Source organism: Sinocyclocheilus grahami, unplaced genomic scaffold (genome assembly GCF_001515645.1).
Source record: "Sinocyclocheilus grahami isolate Dianchi unplaced genomic scaffold, SAMN03320097.WGS_v1.1 scaffold942.1, whole genome shotgun sequence".
Classification (NCBI taxonomy): domain Eukaryota; kingdom Metazoa; phylum Chordata; class Actinopteri; order Cypriniformes; family Cyprinidae; genus Sinocyclocheilus; species Sinocyclocheilus grahami.
Window position 1 is genome coordinate 32,856 of NW_015506121.1, and position 17,652 is coordinate 50,507.

At 37.4% G+C, this 17,652-nt stretch overlaps 1 long non-coding RNA gene across 1 annotated transcript in view; it reads left to right on the forward strand.

Moving 5' to 3' along the window:
• LOC107564506 (uncharacterized) overlaps positions 1-9,550 on the forward strand; it is a 23,368-nt gene extending 13,818 nt beyond the window's left edge. Inside the window, exon 3 of the long non-coding RNA XR_001606242.1 lies at positions 9,540-9,550. This is a non-coding gene — a long non-coding RNA (uncharacterized lncRNA). The remainder of the gene's footprint in view (positions 1-9,539) is intronic.
• The last annotated feature ends 8,102 nt before the right edge of the window (positions 9,551-17,652 follow it).

Here is a 17,652-nt window from a genome sequence, read left to right on the forward strand (position 1 = left end):
CGGGTAGTGCGTGAGGTGAGCCAGGGACAGAAAGTCGTTCGTGTGGTCCTCAAGAGAGCGTTCCCCCTGCTCCAGCAGGAGGATTTGGAAGGCGGGGTAATCCATAACACGAAAATAAAAACTGACAAAAACCGGTAAAACAAACGAGGGGAAAGGCGCCGCTATACTTTACTTAAGGTCAGTTATTCTGTCACGACACGGTGTGTGGAGGCAGGCAGGACGACAAGGATTCCAATAATGACTTTTAATGTAGACACAACAAGGCAGATTCAGGTAGGTGAGACACACACACACACACACTCGGGGTTACATTCACAATAACCAACAACTAAAGCTCAGACAGAAAGGAACTAATATAGGGTGGATAATTAGTGGCAGACAGGTGAGCACAATGAGGGTAATTAACTAATGATTAGTACGGGCTAAACCAACAAAAGGGGAAGAAACCACAATAAACAGTCCACAGGGGCGTTACACCCTTGTTCTATGTACTTACAGGATAGATACAACATTTGCGGGCTGTAATTTAAAGTGGTGCTTGTCCCCCCCTTGTTCCATGTAGTTACAGTGTAAATACAACAGTTGCGGGATGTAAATTAAAGTGGTGCTTGTTCCTCCCTTGTTCTATGTAGTTACAGGGTAAATACAACAGTTCCACGCTGTAATTTAAAGTGGTGCTTGTTCCCCCCTTGTAACATGTAAATACAGGGTAAATGGCTACAACAAATTGCTCTGAAACTATTGTTTATACAGTAGGTCATACATACATTATATATCAGGTAATATATCAATAAACATATTTAATTCAAATATTGTTTGAAATTTACTATAGGCCTATTGCTGGGTTAAATGAACCCAAAATGGGTTTTTAAATTAAAATCGCACACAATATGACAACAGTAACATCACAGGCAACAGATAATAAAAGATTAAAAGTTATTACATCAGTTCAGAAAAAGCAAAGCAACTCCATACTTCCCATATAGCTTATATAGTTAAACAAAATTCTTTTGAAAAGCTTGTTTAAGAACAAATTTAAGATTTTGTTCAAGTTGTTCATGTTTTTCACCCACTGACGAAGCTAAACTATTATGGCCAAACCATCACGCCAATAACCACACAGTAATAAACACTGAAAGTCAAGATTAAACTGTGTATTATAGCGAACTGATAGGATTTTACCGTCTTTGATTTTATCGTTTTGATCCAAGTCTTCAAGCATCATTTTGACTAGTTCAGTTCCCGGCTATACCACTCATCAGTCACCGCTCAATGTTGTGAGAACATACTCTTCGCTTCGATTAGTTTTCTTGTATTTTCGACACATATTCCTATTATGAGTGCTGCAAACACTGACTCGATCGCCTCAAGCGCCATTCCAGCTATTTCCAGTTCCCGATCACCACATTCACTCCAGTTTTAAAGGAACACACTCCAAACAGTTTCAAAGTTGTCCCTTGTCTATTTAGACGATTAGTTTTCTCCTATTTTCCACACGTTCCCATCTTAAGCACTGCAGACACGGATTTCGTCGCACACACATTCGTTCACGTTTTTGAACTCACAAGACTTGCTCCACATTCCTAACCCAGCACTGTTGGATTACTTATTACTGATATTAACCCAATTGGGGTCAAACAAAGTCAGCTTTCTAACCCAGCATTCTCAACCGAGTGTTTGGATTGAAACAATTACCAGCTTGTTTTATATGTGTAGGCTATAAAAAAGTACATAGTGTATGTTTTTGCTAAATCGCTTGCAATTATAAGATTGTTGTTAGGTCAACACTAGAAATAATTTGTAATTTTACAGGTCATTACCCCTTTATTCCCCAAACATTGCATATTGTTCCCTTATATCTACACAGAGGTACTGAACAGGTACACTATAATTCCAAAAAAGTTACGCTGTAAATTTTGTTTACTTGCACTGTTAACGCAATACTCTACCACTGAGCCACAGGAACACATAGCTAGCTATATTTGTCTGAGATAATGTAGAATTGCGCTAAATTGAATGTATAAGTAGCATATCACAATAAACATATTAGCAGTATTGTGAGGCCCTCATGCGCATCAGTGATAAATGTTTGCATGTGTTGAACTGGCATTTCATTTGTTTGTTGTAATAAGCTTCTTGTTTTTTTTAACCTCTCTGAGTTGGAGGAATACAGTAGTAAAGACATAAAGCAATTAAAATGAATGTAGTGATTGGCCTGCTGGTGAAAGGCTTACGATGAATCTCAAACTATCCTTTTCTTTTAGCAAACCCATATTGATTTCCATTCTGGAAGGCCTATTTTCATTAGACAGTGAACTTGCTACAATGACTATAGGCTATGTAGTAGAAAAAAATAACCTGACATCAATTTAAGGCCTGCTTCTCATTATTTCTATATAAATCAGGTTCAAGGACCTTGAGATATAACTTCAAAGCCAATTAAATTTGGTTTTGCCAGAGCTAACTAACTTGACAAAAACTGTATTTTCAAAATTTCATACAGTTTAGTTTCTCTTGATAGCTTTAGCCTCAATTACCCCTTCAGTTTTCTTCTAACATTACTCTCCTCAACATCAAGCTGGGTCATTCAATTACAGACAATATCAATATCCACCTTATTCTTTAAAGGAGACATATTACGCCCCTTTTTACAATATGTAATATAAGTATCTGGTGTCCCCAGAATCTGTCTGTGAAGTATCAGCTCAAAATACCCCACAGATCATTTATTATATCATTTTGAAAATGCCCATTTTGAGTGGAAGAAAAAACACGCTGTTTTTCGTGCCTGTCTCTTTAAATGCAAATGAGCTGCAGCTCCCCGCCCCCTTTTCCAGAACAGGGCTGCGCCATTACAGCTGGTACCTGCTAAAAAAACATCTGTTTTGGTTCAGATTATCATGTTTGTCGCACTGAAATCATGCGTTTTAAACCATATTAGTTTAAACTTCTGATATATGTTTTTCTGAGTGCACACATCCAAAGCACACGTACAGAAAGAAACCATGTGAGTACTAAACTAAATTCTCATTCACACACAAGTTTACGTTAAAAACACACATGAACTACAAAAACAGTCAGTTATATCTGTGAAGGTAAACAGCTGGGAAATAAATCGCATGTTTATTTTAGATCTGTGTGGCAGCAATATACAGTAAATAAATCAATAAATCCACTGCTCTGTTGTCTCCTCTGAGGCTGGGACTCTAAATAGTGTTCTGTGCTCGTCTGTGCAGCCAAAGTCAGAACAGTTAGCATGTTTTGCTCAAACTTTCGCCATGGCATTAAAACTGGTACACCGTTGTCGCTTGTGAAATCAAAATGGCAGCACATGGAAAATAAATTTACAGATTAAGGGGCGGTAATATTATAATGAGATCCATTTGCAATGTCACTAGGGGAGCGAAATCAGACGCGATCGTTTTTTCAGACACTTGCAGAAAAAGGCTTACCAAAACAAAGTGACTTGGTTAATCTTTTTCACGTTTCCTATGTTGGTAGATGCACCGGAGACCTGATTATAGCACTTTAAACCCGGAAAAGTCAGATTTTCATGATATGTCACCTTTAAACTCAATTATGTTCCCCTAGTGACTTAATGTGATTGTTTAGATTCAAGAGGCTCTGCATTGTATACATATTTGCAATAACCAATCTCACATATTGTTTATTGTAAAAGAAACGAGAGAGAGAAGTTTTGAATGAATTAGTTATCTAATATCCAAGTAAGCTGACTCACAGTAAGGATGCTGAATGCTTAAGTAAGTGATTAATGTGAATAGAGTAGGGTAGACTTAAGAGCTTTGTAACTTTTGTAGTTAAGCTCAATGGTTGTTAAAACAAACAGCCCCATTGCTCATTTCCCAAAAAGTCAATTATTATTGCCTCAAACTAATTTTGTGTGTGCGTGTGTGTCCAGGTAACTATACAATAAATAATATTAAACATATTATTAGTTGCTCTATGGGGAGCTTATTTCTCAGGTTTGGGTTAAAATATTTAGGGCATAAAAATAGTTAGTAAAAGGCAAATATTTCCTATTAATGATCTGATCAAGAAGTTAAGCATAATGAAATTGCTTCATGTGAGGTGTCTTGCAGGAAGTGTTGTCAATCACTAAAATATTTTTTAATTGCATTGCACTTATCGAGTTGTTTAAACAATTATGTTCTTGTGAACATGATTATTCAAGACAAACTACAGCAAGTCAAGTCAGCAAGTCATGCAGCCTGTGGTGTGAGAGGGTTCACCCTTGTTTTCACTTAACCATTTTGAACTCAGCACTCTTAAAACATTGTCTATTTTGTCTGCTGAGAGATTTTGCAACTCAAGATAAATAATGAATGAATCTGTAAACAGCAGGAATCTAACTCTTTCCTTTTTTCCTCTCTCATTGTCTTTTTTTAAGCAAGCTGCTTTGACCAAATTATATCTATCCCTCTTCCCCTCACTGCTTTTCTTCATAACCCCGCCTTACCAGTTCCAGCCTTGTTTGCTGAAGGGTGAGTGCTTGTCCATCAGAGCTGTAAGCCTGAGAAAGCTCAGCCTTTGCAGCATGGAGACATGTGGTGCTGATTTTGCCTGTATGCCTGTGCTGGGGTTACTCAGTGAAAGCATCTGTGAACTGAACCAGTGAGGCCTCTGTATTCTGAAATGTAGGAAATCAACCAACTTTTGTATAGATACGCTTTGTCAGTGCATGATTAATGGTCTTGCAAGGATTCACCCTTGATTGAATGAGAGAAATGTATATTCTAGATCCCTTGAATGTATCATAAATTAGATCAGACACTTTTTTTGTCCCAGCTGCCTCAATGAAATGGTAATTTGTGTCACTTACCGATCAGTATGATCTTGTTGTATGCATCCTCTAGGGCAGCTTCATTTGTCTCTTCTGGCGCTTTGATCACAAGGTGAATATCAGTCAGAGAGGTGGGTGAGGGAGAACCTGAGTGGGAAAAATCTGAATCTCCGTCCTCTGACAACTTGTCTGTCCAAGAGGTTACCAACTGTTACAGGCCACAAATGCGTTCCATTACACTGTCCAAAGCTGAGAAGATGTCATCATCTAAAATCTGCATAGGATCTGGGACATTGTCATGGTGTTTGCAGTTGCTGCGCACCTTCGTCACAGGGCTTGGTGTACTGACCTCACAGCTGCTTTCTGAGGGACTGCTACTTGATCGAGAGGGTGATGAGCAGGATGCAAGTATTGCAGTCTTGTCCTGGAGCCTCGCTAAGTCTAGACACTGAAGATGCTTCAGCTTTTCTTCACCAAAACTTTCCTGGATAATTGGTCCGCTTATGACAAATCTGGCTTTCCCACTTTGGGTGTGTGGCTTTAGCATGCTTCCTTTCAATTGTAAGTTTCTCCATCTTCCGTAGAAGGCGTTTGCCTTTTTCCACTGGAGGCTTTTTAGGAAGGCACTCTTCACTGCTCAAAATGGGATGTTCACAGGGAGATGGAGGTCTGCTGAATGCAGTGTCAGGAGATTGGGGCTTAAAATTCAAGTAGCATCTGGAGGAGCTACGACTTGTTTCTGGTTCCTCTGCCATTTTGTTGGAAGTGCTTCCCCCATCGCTGTCAGCATTACTTGAGCTATGTGTGGAACAAAGCTCAAGGCACTCCCCACTATCAGTAAAAGAGGCCTCAGAGCTTTTGGATCTCCTCAGTCTTGTAATGGGGCAGTTCAGTGACTACAGTAGCTCATTGTCATCCACACGGATCCAGCGTTTGCTCTTCCTGTCGAATTACCATTTTTGGCTAATGGCATAGAGGTCTTCATCCTCCTCTTCATCTCCCTACATGTACAAAATTGTTTGTTATACACAGCAAAGAATAGGGATAAGAAAATTTTTACCTAGGCTTCTTTTGTTTATACACAGTGTTTACATGCATCTTCTCCAGAGTTTTCTCTCACTCACCCTTCTTTTGGATTGGCTCAACTCCAGCTTTATCTCCACACACTTGTTTAAGGTACTTAATCTCCTGAAAGCAAAATAAAACATTGATCTCAAACAGGAAGACAACATGGGGGGGGGGATTATTTTAATCAAAATATGATTAAAAACCACGCTGTGCATTGTAAATAACAATGTTTTATACTTTAAATAATTGTTTAAGTAGTAAAACAACACAAACGGGGCAAAAATGCGTTTTAAGTCTCCACCTCCCTTGCCTCACAGTGCTTTGGTCCAAACCTGCTTTTCTCTTTTGCATCACCTACACACACACAGGTCCGGTGAGAGAGAACAACGCCGATAGTTGTGGAACTCCAGTAAGTAAGGCTGTCAAGGATATTTTATTCACTTAATCATCGGATGAAGTGATTATTTTTTTCTCTTTAATACAGATGATGCCAATGTATTTTTCGATGAGTCCGCTATGTTAGCAACAATAACGTTACCTGCTTGAGGAAAAGGGTTGCCAGGTTGTCATTACAAAACCCGCCCAGTTGCTACTCAAAACTAGCCCAATCTATCAGCATTTCGAGGGGGTCCCCCGGTAGAAATCACTTTCCAGGGGCTAAAATACATGTTATTGGGGTCGCTTCAACCTGCGGACATGAAAAACCACCCACGGCAACAGTGATAAAGTAGCCCAATTCCAAGGGAAATCCGCGCACTTGGCAACACTGTGACAGATAGTAATGTCTACAACAGAGACGACCGCTGTCAAGGCGCAACCACAACAGCTTGAAGTTGTCTAATTTGGCACAGTCTCCCTGCTGCACTAATGGGAGTAAGCCATTCCTCTGTTTATACATATCCTTACAAGTACAATTGTAGCTGTATTATTTGTGTCCCCTTCAAAAATTGCTCTTGAGAAATTTTATGTTTATTGTTCCCCCCTACTGTTAGACAAAATTTACACCCCTGCATGCACTCAACTACCCGAGGAGTAAAAAGCACTACCTGCAGAAAGAATCTAAAGCATCTTGATTGAGAAATTCATGATAACTCTTTGCCCAGTCTATGTCAAGGGGAAAACAGCAATCTGGAAGGCAAACAAAGTAAATTGAATTGCAGTAAAATAATATTTGCAGTTTATTTGGACCAGTGGTGGGAAGTAACACCTGTTTGTTCTGTGTTTCGCAAAGTTATCAAATTATGATAATAATCTAATCATTAAAATGTTATACATTTTATAATTTATTTATATATACTTTTTTTCTTCATTTAATACTTATGGTAACTATTAAGATTATTACTTTTAATTGGGTAATTATTTCTGTAAGTACTTGGACATTTTCTTCAGTCCAGTTTTTGGATACTGATTAGGACACATGGTTAAAGTATGCAATGAGAAATGTTAAAAATAAATATTTACCAGTGAATATCTGTGCATACTGAGGAAAACCAGCTGCATGAAGCCAATCACAAGCCTCCTTTGCTTCAAGCTCTGCAAAGACAAACCGTGCATATGAAGTATGTCATTTCTGGTTGTTCAGCTTTTATGAGGCAAATATAAGAGGCCAATTCAACACTATTACCATTAGATTTTTTTGTTTTTGTTTTTATTGAACTTACAAAGCCATTTTATTCCACCCCAAGTGAAATAATACACCAAGTAGAATTATACACCATCCTCTCATTTCATTAATTTCCTGTGGATTAAATGCAGAGGCTAATTGGCTGCTAATTGAATGTCTTTGGCTTCAACATGGTGGATTAAAATAATTCAGGCAACAGGCACATATGATTCCAGCCTCACTGCTGCTTCTATTCCTTTGCCACTCATTTACTTTCACCTTTTTTGATCTAACATAACACTGCCAGGAACAGATGGTGGAAACAATTTCTTTCTTTGCACTGACTAGCGATCCATAAAAACTTGCATAATATTCTTTCACACAAGTGGCAAAGGGGTCAGAGGAAGACAGCTGGATTTGTGATACAAAGTTCAGGGGCCCGTTCTTCGTACCTCGCTTAATACATCTGAGATGATTTGAAAGACGCCAGATCTTCTAACTGTGAAAACTGATCTCTGGCTAATTTGGTTCTTCAAACGAATTTGTGGATTTGATTCAAATATCTGGATTAAGTTGTCTAAAATTACTGTGTGCTCTCGTGTACCCCATAAAGGGCAGATGTATCGATACTCGAAAACACGATCAGCAATGCAGCGATTTGTTGGCGGCAAGACAGCAACGCAGTGACATCATATAACTTAAAAAGACATCTGACGAAAAACGTAACAAATTTCTGGACCTTTATAATGAAACAGCCAAGTGAACAAAACTACATAAATGTTATAATGAAATGTGCACTGTTTCAATTATTTTATTTATTATTATTATTATTTTATATATTTTTGCAATTATTTATATTCACGATTTCTAGTATTTGTACAGGCTCTACTTAATTCAATGTTGTAATTAGCAATTCATGTAATTTTATCTTTGAAGCAGATTTGTTATGATTAAGTTGTCTAAAATTACTGTGTGCTCTCGTGTACCCCATAAAGGGCAGATGTATCGATACTCGAAAACACGATCAGCAATGCAGCGATTTGTTGGCGGCAAGACAGCAACGCAGTGACATCATATAACTTAAAAAGACATCTGACGAAAAACGTAACAAATTTCTGGACCTTTATAATGAAACAGCCAAGTGAACAAAACTACATAAATGTTATAATGAAATGTGCACTGTTTCAATTATTTTATTTATTATTATTATTATTTTATATATTTTTGCAATTATTTATATTCTACTTATTTCAATGTTGTAATTAGCAATTCATGTAATTTTATCTTTGAAGCAGATTTGTTATGTGTCAACATTAATTCAAGTTTCTTAAGGGTCAAGATTATGTTATCTGCGTCTCCTGCGTTCCATCAAGCCACTCCCATAATAGCTGTCAGCACTCAAATTAATGCACCACTCAGATTAACTGTGTAGCATGTGTGAAAGACTCTAATACAATTATAAAGTAATTATTTTATCACAAATAAATATTTCAATAAGTAAAACTGGCTGTGTCTACAGTATACTGTAGTATTATAGATTACACAACATTATAATATTATTATAATATATCAAATTAATTTTTTTAATTATTATTATTTTAAAAAATGATTGCCCCCGGATTAGTAGGGTACTCTTGTAATAAGGTAGCAGTGGCTGGGACAGATTTTAAATATAAATTCCACTTAAAAATATGCAATCTAATCCTGTTTACATGAAATAAGCCTGCTCCCGAGCAGGTTTAAGTTTACGAACCTGTTGCTATGACAGCAAGTCCAGGATGAGCTTAGAAGAACCAAATAATCCAAGATCATGACAAATTGTCAACAATCAAATCCAGCTAACTGAGTTAGCGACATACAAAGAACGGGCCCCAGATGGCTCAGATATGTAAACATAGAGACCAAGTTAACACTGCCACTCCCTGCTCTGATGTAGGAGCCGCCTGTAAAGGACCACGCTGGTCTCATGTAGCTGTTAGCAGGTTAGCATTGCGACTTGCTATCATATGGCATTATTGCAAAAATCTGGCCTGGTTAAATTAACATTGCAAATGAGAAGTTTCTCAGGCAGTGTGTGAATTTGGGAGTCAACTTGTGAGAAATGTGTACTCATGCTGGTATCTGGACATAATAACCGCTACCTCTGCAAATGAATCTGTTCCAGTCATTTTTGAGAATGAGAATTATATAAGTGTGATCATATCACATGGCTCTCCACTGTTTAGTAGAGCTGAGCAGGGAAAGGCACTTCCTTTTTCAAATACCTCAGACTGCCCTAGAGGAAGTTGTGCTTTTAAGGTTTGGATGCTGATAACAGATGTAGTTTGTGATTGTCCTCCACCCACCCCAGAGGTCTCTGGAAGCCCAAGTGTCTAAATGTTCTGGGTGGGTCTTGGCTAATGGTGCTACGTGCTGTACAGGCTGTAAGCTATGAATGATTCAAAATGCTGTTAGATTGGTTGTCTAATACCTCCCTTTCCCATTGCAGGAGGCACATAGACACTCCAGGTATAAGCCACCTAACAAAGTACTTCAGCAACCACCATAAACACCTACTTTCATGGGAGCTCTCAGAGTGAGAAGAAAAGCATCTATGAGACCCCTGAGGGGTGGAGAACTTTTTTTTTTTGACTGACATCTTGAACAGTTTTAACCTTGATAGCTCGTGACAGAACTTAAGCAGAGCAACCTTTAGCTTTTGAATGAGTTAAAAAAAATAATTCAATAGATTTATGAGAAACTAAAAGTTGTGTGAAGGCTCCTGTAACGTTTATTATTATTTATTAGCTCTAAAAAGGGGAATATTTATGACGAATTATAACTGGTTATGATTCATAATAAATATTTAGATTATATCTTCGAATTAACTGTAGCAGAATCAATATTACAATTATTTGATCTGTCCGTCCACCGAGCAGACAATATAATCATTTATCAATTCAAGGAATATTTATTTTCTGGCCACGGAACAATAAACTGTCCTTCTTTGTGCAGTGCTAGCAGTAATTCTTAGCCAAATGTAGCAAGGGTTCAAACATTCATTGACTTGGAACTGTGAACAGTAAACAGAGACAATTCGTTGTGAATATAAGGGATTTAATAAAATGAAACTATATCTAACATATAACTAACTAAAACATATATACACAGAATGAAACAAAGTAAGGAAAAGATAGAGAATAGAAAAGAATGGCAGTATTTCACATCACTTAACCACAACCATGGAAAATCATCAAAGAATCCAATAATCACCTTAAAAGGGACTGAGATTTAAACACGCATCTGAATAATTTTAAGCGGTTACTTGCATTGGTTTTCGATTGCTGAAAAAGAGTCCTGATGCGGTAGATAACGGAGGTCTTTTGATGAGTTCGTGAGCAGTCAGCTGGAAGTTTTTACTTCTGGTTCTTCTGAAGAAGAAGTCCACAGCGACTAACGTTACTTGAAAGTAAAAACTGCCGGAAAATAAAACTCAAGAGGAAGGTCTTGAGAGTCCTGAAAGGTGTTGTCTCAAACGAAGAAGAAGTTTTCTGAGCAAAGTTATTTTGGGCTGATCGCTTTTGAGAATTTCTATTCTGTGTGTGCTGGCCAATGAGAGCCATGGATTTTGAGCGGGAGAATCTTTCTTTGTCTCTTGTTTTATGGCTCATTTGCATGCTTTATGGCCGGTCTGGAATATCCGTAGTTTTAACCCAAAATATCGTACGAGTCATATGATGTGTTTCACAATCACATACTGTACGTCATTGTCCGAGAAATGAAGAACAGGTAACATTGATACCAAGAAACAATAATCTGGAATAGATTAAACCAAAGATACATACATACACCTGAATATAAGTGTTTTATGGCTTTAACTAATACAAATAACGAGTGGTAACTCATCTAATCTAACAAGGGAATGTACACACCACATGCATATACCAGATACAATTATAACTGATTAATTATAGTCTAAAATAAAGAAATGTCTTTATGTGTGTGTGTGTGTGTTCGTTTGGCCATCTACAGCTTTTTGTGGAATGTGTTTGAAATCAGATTGCAGGATGCTCGTGGGGCTGGTTCTAATCTTACTTGACGGCGAAGAACCATTTGGCAATTTACACCCCTTATACGAACGTAAAGTTCCTGACCAGAACTGTAATTTATATGCAAATGTCAAAAGGCTAAAAGGGGTCTTTTAAGCCATAAACAGTCCAACTATCATGCATGATCCTACGCAGACGCTACACTCCCAAAGTCTAGGGAAGCAAATTTGTGTTAAGATCCAACCAAGTGTTCACATATATGTGCTTATTTTTGATGATAATATAATACGTATGTTTCTGTAAAAAGTATTTTATTCAAATTGTTAGAGCTAAATTGGTCTACATTCCTTCTCTAGCAATAAAGGTATATAAAAGATGAGTTAATAGTTTTATGTTACAACTGCATTTTATAAATCCTGGATTCACTTAGAGTTGGTGCAATCTTGTAAAATCACTGTGAATGGCTTCTACCACACGTCTAATTACTTAAGTTTGCATAGATTCTAAAAGTCAAGTCACCTTTATTTATATAACGCTTTTAACAATACAGATTGTGTCAAAGCAACTGTACAGCATTAATTAGGAAAATAGGGTAACACTTTACAATAAGGTTCATTAGTTAAACATTAGTTAATAAATTAATTCTCGGGGACGTTTTTGGTATTTTCGCCTACATTTTTCATACTCAAATTCAAATGTTTGCCCTGCACACATACAATGGAGGAAATGAAAAAAAATGGTTTCATTGTAAATAAAACCCTTTGAACTACAAAATATGAGTGGAATTCTTTATAAATAACCTTATATATTTTTCAAATATTACAATAAACACAAAAAAAACATAGGCGATTTTGGAGTTTTAAATCAATGTATTTTTTTGAAATTCTGTAATTCAGGTTCTGTTAGGCTCAACTCTCTGGAATTTACTTTGTTTGATGCCACTACATGCCAAAAAGTACCAGAAAAAAACAATCTTTCAAATAACAGCTTCTAAACAGGAGTTAGAACATTATTTGTGAAACGATTGAAAATGTCCAATTTTGTATAGTAAGAACTCTAGCTGCTGCATTTTGGACCAGCTGAAGTTTGTTTATTAAGCGTTCGGAACAACCACCCAATAAAGCATTACAATAATCTAACCTTGAGATGGAACGCATGGATTAACATTTCTGCATTTGACATTGAGAGCATAGGTCGTAAATTAGATATATTTTTGAGATGGAAAAATGCAGTTTTACAAATGCTAGAAACATGGCTTTAAAATGATATTGATCTATTGACAACTTCTCACATATAAAACAACTTTACGGATGTACAAATGTTTATGAAACCCTTTTTAATGTATGGATATTAAATTTAAGGAATTAACATATTGATTAACTTTATTGTATTTTTGATCAATGTCATTACGTTAAACACAGCTCATTTACTTAATTTGCAACTATATCATTTTTTTTATGACTTCTGGTAGCAGCTTTTTTCAAAGGATTACATATTTTTAAAAGTACACAATATAACTTTTTAGTGCTGTAGAGGTTAATAAACAAAACTTTATGCATCTTTCAGAAGAACATTGTAGCCGGAGTTACTTTGCTCTGTTTACGCCCATAGGAGAGAAAAATCAAAAGTGAGATCTCTTTAACATCTCAAATATTTCGTTTTCCTGGACAGAAATGAGGTTACTTTAAGATCGAATGGTGATTTATGTTTGAGTCTCCTGCTTCTCAAACTTGTCTCCTGAGACAAAAACTCTAACATTCTCACAATGGTCTCCTTTAAAGCTGTTAAAGATGTCTCTATGTTTCTTCCACCACATTCTTATTTTTGACTCTTTTTTTCTCAAATATTTATCATGTCTCATTTGTGTCTACTTCTATTTCTACTTAGGAGAAACATCTGAGATGCTGTTGATACTAAAATGAGAGATATATGAGAATCTCATATCTCTCATGTTTTTACATCAACGAAAGGTGGTGTACAGATAACAGCGTTAAAGAAGATGCGTTGTCCCGATCTAGAAGTGCTCTTCGTTAACTGCAAGCCGTTCTATTCGCCACAGGAGTTTTGCTCATTCATTCTTGTGAGTGTTTACATTCCTCTGCAAGCACACGTGAGCTCAGCTTTACAGAAACTCGCTGATCAGATCACAGACACAGAACAACAATACCCAGACTCTGTTATAATCATTCTTGAGGACTTTAATAAAGCAAATCTTTCCCGTGAACTGCCAAAATACAGACAGCATATTATATATCCCACCAGAGACAGAGACAACTTCCTCAGCTGGCGAAGGAAGTACAACCTGCCTCAAGAGCTGCTGAAACAGTTCTACTCCGCCATCATTGAATCTGTCCTCTGCATTTCTATAACTGTCTGGTTCAGCTCAGCTACCAAATCTGACCTCAGAAGACTACAGAGGATAGTCCGGACTGCTGAGCGAATCACTGGCACAACCCTCCCTTCTCTCCAAGAACTGTACTCATCCAGAGTGAGCAAAAGGGCTAGCAAAATCACTCTGAACCCCTCACATCCAGCACACTCCCTCTTTGAACTGTTGCCATCTGGTCGACGCTACAGAGCACTGAGCACCAGAACGACCAGACACAGGAGCAGTTTCTTTCCTCTGGCAATCCATCTCATAAACACCTATCAATAATCGTGGAACACACATCACTAGTATACATTATTTATTTAACACATACTTATTTATTTACATTTCAAATTTGCACATATCATACCTGTACATACAAAATTGTCTATATTATATATTGTGTTTTGCTTTTTTGTACATTGCCTATTTTTATATTATACTTTTTATTATCTGTGTCCTGTCTTGTCACTGTCATTCTGTTGCACTGTGGAGCTTCTGTCACTAAAACAAATTCCTCAGTATGTGTTAACATACCCAGCAATAAAGCTCATTCTGATTCTGATTCTGATCTCATCTAAGGGTGCTTTCACACTTGTAGATCGATTGCTTTGTTCCGAAACAGGGATTAAAATTATTACAATGTTGCTTTTTATTCTTGATGCGGTACGCTTTCACATGGCAATGTTTCTAAACGGACCAAATTTGTTAATACAAGTCACACGAGAGTAAACTCTCATTGGTCAAAGTTTCACGGTTTATTTTCCGGGATTCCACTTAGCTGTCGGCTGTCATCTGTCAGGGTGGAATGACAACAGCTTCGCGGGCTTATTGTTTTTTTTTTGTAGATGTCGTTATATTAATTTATCACTTTGAGCAGGAGTTCATGATTAATCTGGAAAACATTTTTAAAATTCACATACTAGGAAGAAGAGCAATAAGACGGCATTATAAAAAGAAAAATTGCGCTTTGATTTTGAATGGCGAAGACGTGCTCAGCCACAGACAATCACAGGTTCATTTTGAAGTATTAGCAAAACAACAAAGCTAATGCTTTTCACGGAACTTACGTAATTACCCATTATACATTGTGATATAGCCTGGTTCGTTGGTCCGTTAGATTGGATTGCTTTCTCACTACAATCGAACTGCTCCAGAGTTCATTTTCAATCGAGCCGAGACCACCTCGTTCAGGCGATCTCGGACCGATTGTTTTGGCGCAGATCCGAGCACGATTGCCGTGTTCACATATGCCTAAACCTGGGGTAGGCAAGTTCGGTCCTAGGAAGCCGCAGTCCTGCAGAGTTCAGCTCCAACCCTAATCAGACACACCTGAACACGCTAATCAATGTCTGCTGCCACACGCTTCTGCCGCTTCTGCAGAGCCACTGAGGAAAAAGAAGAAGCAGTGTTTTGTACTGAAAACTGATACAGGTAACTGATACAGTGCTCAGCGCAGTGATAAATGGTTACACATTTCAGTTCACCTGCAGGCCACCCCGCTTCAAGGTTTGTTTTCAAAGGTGCAGCTGACCAGATTACGGCTCTTTGCTTTGGGCTGACTTTGGCTCAGTGCATGTTCACAAAGTGCATGAAATTTGTCCTATCCCTTCTTCATTGTAGTGGTGTAATGTAACAAAGTAATAATACTTTGTTACAGTACTTAAATATTTTTTGGGAGTATGTATTTTACTTGAGTTTTTATATTTCTGCCAACTTCACATTTACTCCACTACATTTCCTAATTAAAATGTGTACTTTTACTATGATACATTTCTCAGAAGCATTCGTTACTTACTACAAAATAAAGTCGGAAGAACACAGACTGCAAGCAAGCAGGTTTGACGAATCAGTGGTCTCGCGCTTGCAAGTTAGACTCCTAAAAAACACCTTTGCTCATGTGCAAACAAGTGCTCACACAACCGCAGATTATTCATTTCCCACTCAAGTCGATGCTGGTGTGTGCTGTGCAATGTACAGTATACCGTCTGCAATAATATGGTGTTGTTGTAATGAGGTGCGATCTGACATTATCGAGTATATCACAAAAACACACCCAGAGAGTGCATGCATATATTTTATTGGTCTATTAAAATTCAAAATTCAAGGCATTCTAAATTGTAGACAGCAAAAATGCTTCTGTATGCTTTTTATATTTATATAATTTAATATAGTTAACTTAATCTGTATCACACAAAGAGTGCCGTTTTTATTTCTCCAGATATCAGCATGATAACAAATGTAATAATCATGTTATACAAGTTTAATAAAGTTAGCATTAAGTAACTCACATTTTAGACACAATATTTTCTGTTTTTGCTAAATTTTGCCAACAAAAATAGTTCCAAACAAAGATCAGAGCACTGTTTTGCATCTCTGAGCAATGGATGGTGTTTACTTATTGAATAAATCAGCTTTTTGAACGAATCGGTTGAATAAAGGATTCAGTGATTCACTCATTAACAAATGCTACTAAATAACAAATAGTACTAAATACCATGAAATTTTCATGAGCTCTCTTATTTTGTTAAAACTATTAACATATTTGCATATTCTGCAAGGGGTATATAAATTTATGAGCACAACTGTATATATACCAAAGTCATTTTCTGGTAAGATATCTGTACTTTTACTTGAGTATGGCTTTCAGGTACTTTATCCACCACTATTTGTTTCAGTGGAGTAAGTATTATGAATTATTTGGATGACTGGTTGCTTATGGCCCATTCAGAGGATGTGCAGCCACAAAGATCTGCTTATCAACCATCTGTGGTGTTTTTGGGTCACAATCAATTTACAGAAAATCCGACTTCACACAATATATTCCATTTTGGGGCTCAACTCTCAAATCTCTCCATGCAAGCTTACTTGTTATCACAGTATACGCAAGCTATCATGAACTCACTTGTGCTGTTCAAAGAAGAGAGTCACTCTTTCTAAAGAGCTTCCAAAGGACGCTCGGTTTGATGGCAGCTACCACAGCAATGTGTCACGCTTTGCACGATGGCTCAATGCGTGCTGACCCCCTGTATAGTGAGCAGTTCATTTCTACCAGGGCATGCCAATGGGACAAGTCTACACACACAAGGTGCTCAGAAACAGACACATAGGCTGGGGAGCCCTTTGTGATTGTTGTCTGGCTTTCAGTGTTTGGATGAACATGGAGAGAATGAGACACATAAACTGCCTAGAGATTAAGGCAGTTCATTTGGCTCTCCAGTGTTTATACACTTAGGTCCACCACAAGCATGTTCTCATTTGCACAGACAACATGGCTGTGGTAGCATACATAAATTGCCAAGGCAGCTTCTACACGCGCCCTATTCTCATGCTCACGACAAGCTTGCTGATGTGGGCAGATCAACATCTGTCTATTCAGGCTTTCTGTGTCTAAAGAGTTTTGAAAACACACTGCAAATACATGCACATTCATATAGCCTATTTTAATTGCCATCAGAACTTGTTTATTATTCATAAAGAGAAATGGGAAGAGTTTAAATAGAAATATGTAGAACATTATTTATCATTGTGCAACACAATTTGGATACCACATGCCAATGAAACTTATGCTGCTTGACTTAATGAAAGATTTTTGGGATTATTTTGTTTTTTGTTGCTTTAAGCTCATCGAGTACGAGCATGGGTGTGACTGACTGACATGGAAATGTTGGGTCACGTACTGCCCCATGAAAATCTTTATGTAAACACACTTGCCACAAATGTATGTTTTATTTAAAGTACCTCGTGAATTCTACACCCATGCAAGGAGATATAAGCATGTGAG